We start from the raw sequence: 6,113 nt of genomic DNA on the forward strand, positions 1-6,113 counted from the left end.
GACCATCAGACCCAACCAGAGACCATCAGACCCAACCAGAGACCATCAGACCCAACCAGAGACCATCAGACCCAACCAGAGACCATCAGACCCAACCAGAGACCATCAGACCCAACCAGAGACCATCAGACCCAACCAGAGACCATCAGACCCAACCAAAGACCACCAGCCTCAACCAGAGACAACCAGACCCAACCAGAGACCACCAGACCCAACCAGAGACCATCAGACCCAACCAGAGACCATCAGACCCAACCAGAGACCACCAGACCCAACCAGAGACAACCAGACCCAACCAGAGACCATCAGACCCAACCAGAGACCATCAGACCCAACCAAAGACCACCAGCCTCAACCAGAGACCACCAGACCCAACCAGAGACCATCAGACCCAACCAGAGACCACCAGACCCAACCAGAGACCATCACACCCAACCAGAGACCACTGGGGCCAATCACCGGATGACGCTGGTGGAGGGGGTCTGTCAGCGAGCCCTAATTAAATAAACATAACTCTGCAGTCACATGGCGTGCTATTAAACACCCGTGAATCTCTAGATCTGTTCGACATTAAAGAACCGATGACTGCAATCAACATTTGTGCTCATATGTTTCTTTATACATTTTCCTTCGCGTTGGTGGGGTTTTTTTGCCTCTGCGTTTCTGAATGTAGTGCGTGTGTGTGAGTACGTTTACGTGTCAGCATTGGGGCAGTTGTGGAGAGAGTGGAGACGTGTCCTTACCTGGGCAGCCTGTTTTTAACCAGCTCAGATTCAGCAGCAGATGTCTCACTCCGATTCAGTTGAGCGGCATTTTATTTGCATCGCCCTCTCTGGAGGTGCGAGACATCGTCAGTTTTTTTTAGAAGGTAAATCATCGAAATACAAATATTGTCATCACCTATGTAAAACCATGATTAAGTTACCCGGTCTGTCACTTCACACGAAACTCCGGGTCTTCTCGGCAACAGTTATGACTTCCCTTCTCTATTCTTGCGAAATGTGGAACATCCCTGCCGGTTTGAAACATTCAGGCTGACTCATCCAGTGGGGTCCGTCCTGGGTTTACCCGGCTGGACCGTATTTGCGCATATCGCCGCTAAGTACTCAGATTGTAAATGTTGTGGCTTGGCTCTCCAACACACCGGCGGGCTGTACTAGTGTAATGCGATCAAGGACAGGGTGGGCGCTGCCTCCGCACCACTCACGCGGGCCGGTGTATTGGAGAGGCGGAGCCTGGTCGTCAGGGTGAGTGGGGGTGGAGACAGGGGCAGGATGAGAAGGTGGAGTTTGGGGTCACGTGAGAGAGGGGGAGAGGAGAGTGAACGACGGAGGGAGCCACGCTGGCGGTGGAGGGAGAAGTGGCGCCATTGCCACGTGGTCGGGGCCGATAGGCGCACTGGGGTCCAGCGTGCGCGGGCAGCGGAGCGTGCGGGACCGCACGGAGATAGAGAGCCAGCAGCGGTGTGCGGGGTACCCGAAGGGTGGTGTGGCCCGGGCGGGTGAGGAGAGAGCACACGGGGGGGGCCGGAGGAGACGGCGTGGAGAGAGTCACACGGAGCGTGCGCAGGGCGCACGGCGAGGGTCGGAGCGAGGACCAGCGGGTGCGAGGAAAGAACCCAATAAAGGACCAACGGAGAGCGACATCTTGTGAAGGAGTCCTTTATTACACTGGTGTCAGAAGTGTTTGCGAGGATGCGTTCCGCTAAATTGAAGTTTAAGCCTAAAAAGTGTCACCTGTTGCAGCGATCCGTGCACTATTTGGGCCACATAGTCAGCTCGGACGGGGTGGCCACTGACCCGGAGAAGATGGCGTGCGTCCGGAACTGGCCGACTCCGGCCTCAGTGGGGGACGTGCGTCGGTTCTTCGGGTTCGCTTCTTATTACCGCAGGTTCGTGCCTGACTTTGCCACGATCGCGAGGCCTTTACACCTCCTTACGGCGAAGGGCCGGAGGTTCAGTTGGGGACCGGTGGAGGAGGCGGCATTTCAGAGCCTATGCGATCGGTTGGCATTGGCACTGACGCTTGACTATCCGGATTTTTCTCGGCCATTTATCCTCGATACCGACGCGAGTGACACGGGGATTGGGGCCGTCCTGTCCGAATCTAGGGACGGCGTCGAACACGTAGTGGCTTATGGAAGCCGCGTGCTGTCTCCGGCGGAGACCCGCTACTGCGTTACTCGTCGGGAACTCTTGGCCATAGTACATTTTCTTCGCCAATACTGGCCGTATCTATACGGCGGTACGTTTATTGTGCGCACGGATCATGCTGCACTGCAATATGCCCTGAGGGTTGATCAACCGTCTGGCCAATTGGCACGATGGTTGGAAACCCTGCAGGAGTTTTCATTTGAAATTCAGTACTGGAAGGGATTGCATCACGCGAACGCGGACGCGCTTTCTAGATTGCCGCAGGGGTCCCCGTGCGCTTGCACTTCGGTCACAAATAGGTGCACGCGGGTTCCGCTGCCACCTCAGATGGTTATGTCCACTGTGGAGGTGCCTGAGGCTCCCGCGTGTCCAGAGCCGGCTGATGGGGTTTTGAATTTGCCACGTTCAGTATGGGTTCGCGAACAATTGCTTGATGACTCGCTGTGGGTCTTGCGGGGTCGGGCTGCGAAGGTAAGGGGTGGCCCGCTATCCGATGGGACGCCGGGAGCTGCTCCCCGGGATGGCTTGCTGATGTGGAGTGAAGGCTTGCACGATCGCTGGCGGCTTGTTGTGCCGGTGTCGCTGCGATATGAATTGATTCGGATTCTGCATTCCGAGAAGTTATTACATCTCGGAGTGCAGAAAACCTTGTTGACATTACAGCAGGATTATTTTTGGCATGGCATGACGACTGATGTCGTCGGGCACATTCGGGCGTGCTCCGACTGTGCCCGACGGAAACCGCCTAAACACCCATATGTTCCGCCAGTGCAGTCCATACAGGTGTCACGGATTAATGAATTAGTGGCGTTGGATATTTTGGGGCCCTTTCCGCCATCCGCTCGGGGTAGCAAATTTTTATTGGTTGGAGTGGAATATCTTTCCCGCTGGCCGATGGCCTGGCCCTTAGCCGATCAGTCAGCGGCGTCTATCACGGAGGCATTCCTGTTCGGATATGTAATGGACAAAGGGGCACCGGAAAGGTTGCTTACGGACCAAGGGCGAAATTTTTCTTCTAAATTATTGGCTGAGGTGTGCGCTGCACTGGGGACCAAGACGGTACGGACGTCTCCCTACCATCCACAGATGGATGGGATGGTTGAACGTCTTAATCGGACCCTATCGGCGATGCTCTGTCATACGGTTAGCGAAAAGCAGGCTGATTGGGATTTGCATATCCCTGGGGTGTTCTCCGCGTACCGGATGACGCCACATGCGTCGACGGGGTACTTGCCTTTCTTTTTGATGTACGGCCGCGAGAACGTGCCGCCGGTGGACGTGCAGCTGAGCATGGGGGTGAAGGGTCCTGTTAAGCCTCTCCCCGATTATATTCGGGACACCGTTCGTCGCATGGCTGAGGCGCGGGAGGGGGCCCGATTGGCTACTGCCAAGACCCAGGCCCAGAACGAACGTTGTGCACGACGCTCGCATGGTGAGTCCCCCTGGCGGGTGGGGGACATGGCCTGGCTGGACTGCCCGCAGGTACCGGTGGGGACCTCCCCTAAGTTACATAGGCCGTGGCAGGGGCCGGTGGTGCTTATTGAGGTTCCTAGTTCGCAGTCTGCGCGTGTTCGGTTCGGATCGCGGCGTTGGTACGTGCATACGTCCCGATTGAAACCCTATGTGGCCCCGCGGACAGATGCGTCATCTCCTAATGTTGCCTTGCCGGTGTCTGTCGCGACCGACGCGCCATTGACTTTGCCTGTTCAACCTGCAAGCGCGCCTGTCGTGCCTCCTGTAGACGGACCGGCGGTGATCCTGCCGGTAATGGTGATTCCTGCTCCGGGTGGGCCTACCACGGCGATGGGGACACTTGACCCCGCTGCCCCTACAACCCCACCTCGGGCGCAGTTGCGGGAGGGATCGATGACGGGCCTCTTTGGGGAACGGGACGCTGGGAGTGACGGGCCTCCAACAGCGGTGGGCGGTTCCAGTCCCGCCGCTCCTAAAACCCCGTCAAGGCCACGGTCCGCACGGGGGGGCACCCCCGTGCAGGTCGGCCCGGCGACTCGCACGCGTTCGAAATCCCTTCCCTTTCGTTAATTGTTATTGTTCTTCTCTCCGTTGTCTTCTTATGCCGGTGTGTCATGTGTTGCTCGCATTACTGTTGTTCTGTTGCAGCCGAGGACGGCTGGCTTTTTCATCGGGGGGGGGGGGGGTAGTGTAATGTGAGCAAGGACAGGGTGGGGGCTGCCTCCGCACCACTCACACGGGCCGGTGTATTGGAGAGGCGGAGCCTGGTCGTCGGGGTGAGTGGGGGCGGAGACAGGGGCAGGATGAGAAGGTGGAGTTTGGGGTCACGTGAGAGAGGGGGAGAGGAGAGTGAACGACGGAGGGAGCCACGCTGGCGGTGGAGGGAGAAGTGGCGCCATTGCCACGTGGTTGGGGCCGATAGGCGCACTGGGGTCCAGCGTGCACGGGCAGCGGAGCGTGCGGGACCGCACGGAGATAGAGAGAGCCAGCAGCGTGTGCGGGGTACCCGAAGGGCGGTGTGGCCCGGGCGGGTGAGGAAAGAGCACACGGGGGGGCCAGGAGGAGACGGCGTGGCGAGAGCCACACGGAGCGTGCGCAGGGCGCACGGCGAGGGTCGGAGCGAGGACCAGCGGGTGCGAGGAAAGAACCCAATAAAGGATCAACGGAGAGCGACATATTGTGAAGGAGTCCTTTATTACACTAGTATACTACACTATACACTGCACTATACACTACACTATACACTAGTGCTGTACTAGTGACGAATTGGCACGTTCTGTTTACGTGACAACCCTTACTAGTTGGCTGTGTCGGGTGGTGGCGGGTTTAACGACACATTTATATCTTTACGCGATTTAACCCAAAAAAAACCTCTATTATGGGTGGTATTGTTTGCGAAAGCCTCCTGCGTGTTAAAAAGTTCTGCGCAATTGCACGTGAGTTAGCGCGCATCGCTAGTTGGGTGGGGAGCGGTAGCGCATCGCTGAGCGTGCTATCACTACGAACCGGTGAGCCGGGTTCAAGTCCCGCTCACGGTCAACACCAGGGACTATTATTTGAACCGGTCCTGGGCTTCCGCTCGGTTTACTTAGCCTAAAAATGGGTACCCGGTGAGATGTGTAAGCATCGCCACTGGGGAGGCAAACTAAACTATATTGTTTTTATTTTACAAGGAAAGGCCCACTAAACTATGTAGCTCTTTTCCGAAGCGACTTGGCCACAAATGATAGCTCAACAAAGTGGCTTATCACGTGGTAATTTATATCAGTGAAATACTCTAAACACGTGTTGTTCATTCTAAATGCGGAGGGAAAAAACGGAGGATCCGGAGAAATATCCACGCGACCACAGGGAGAGAGACACGCAGACTCCAAGTGTACAGAAGCAGGCGTTAAGGTGGATATCGAACCCACGACCTCCTGTGTACCAGGCGAGGTAGTTAACATCTCCTAGCCACTGTGATGATGATGAGAGAGACACGCAAACTCCAAATATACAGCAGCAGGCGTCAGGGTTGGGATCGTACCCACGACCTCCTGTATACCAGGCGAGGTAGTTAACATCTCCTAGCCACCGTGATGATGATGAGAGAGACACGCAAACTCCAAGTATACAGAAGCAGGGGTCAGGGTGGAGATCGTACCCACGACCTCCTGTATACCAGGCGAGGTAGTTGACATCTCCTAGCCACCGTCATGATGATGAGAGAGACACGCAGACTCCAAATATACAGCAGCAGGCATCAGGGTTGGGATCGAGCCCACGAACCTCCTGTAGACCAGGCGAGGTAGCTAACATCTCCTAGCCACCGTGGCACCCCAAAGGCCTCCCGTGCGTGTTGCTGGCTAACCTCCCCCCCCCCGTGTGCCGACCTCGAGTGCTCGCTAGCAGCAGCAATGACCCCTGCCTGCAGTCTGTTGCAGGCTGTAGACCATGGGATGCAACACGTGGTAGGCTGTCGCGACCAATATCCATGATCGAGGTTTT

Source organism: Lethenteron reissneri, chromosome 56 (assembly GCF_015708825.2).
Source record: "Lethenteron reissneri isolate LAM-NWPU_2019-01 chromosome 56, ASM1570882v1, whole genome shotgun sequence".
Taxonomy (NCBI): Eukaryota; Metazoa; Chordata; class Hyperoartia; order Petromyzontiformes; family Petromyzontidae; genus Lethenteron; species Lethenteron reissneri.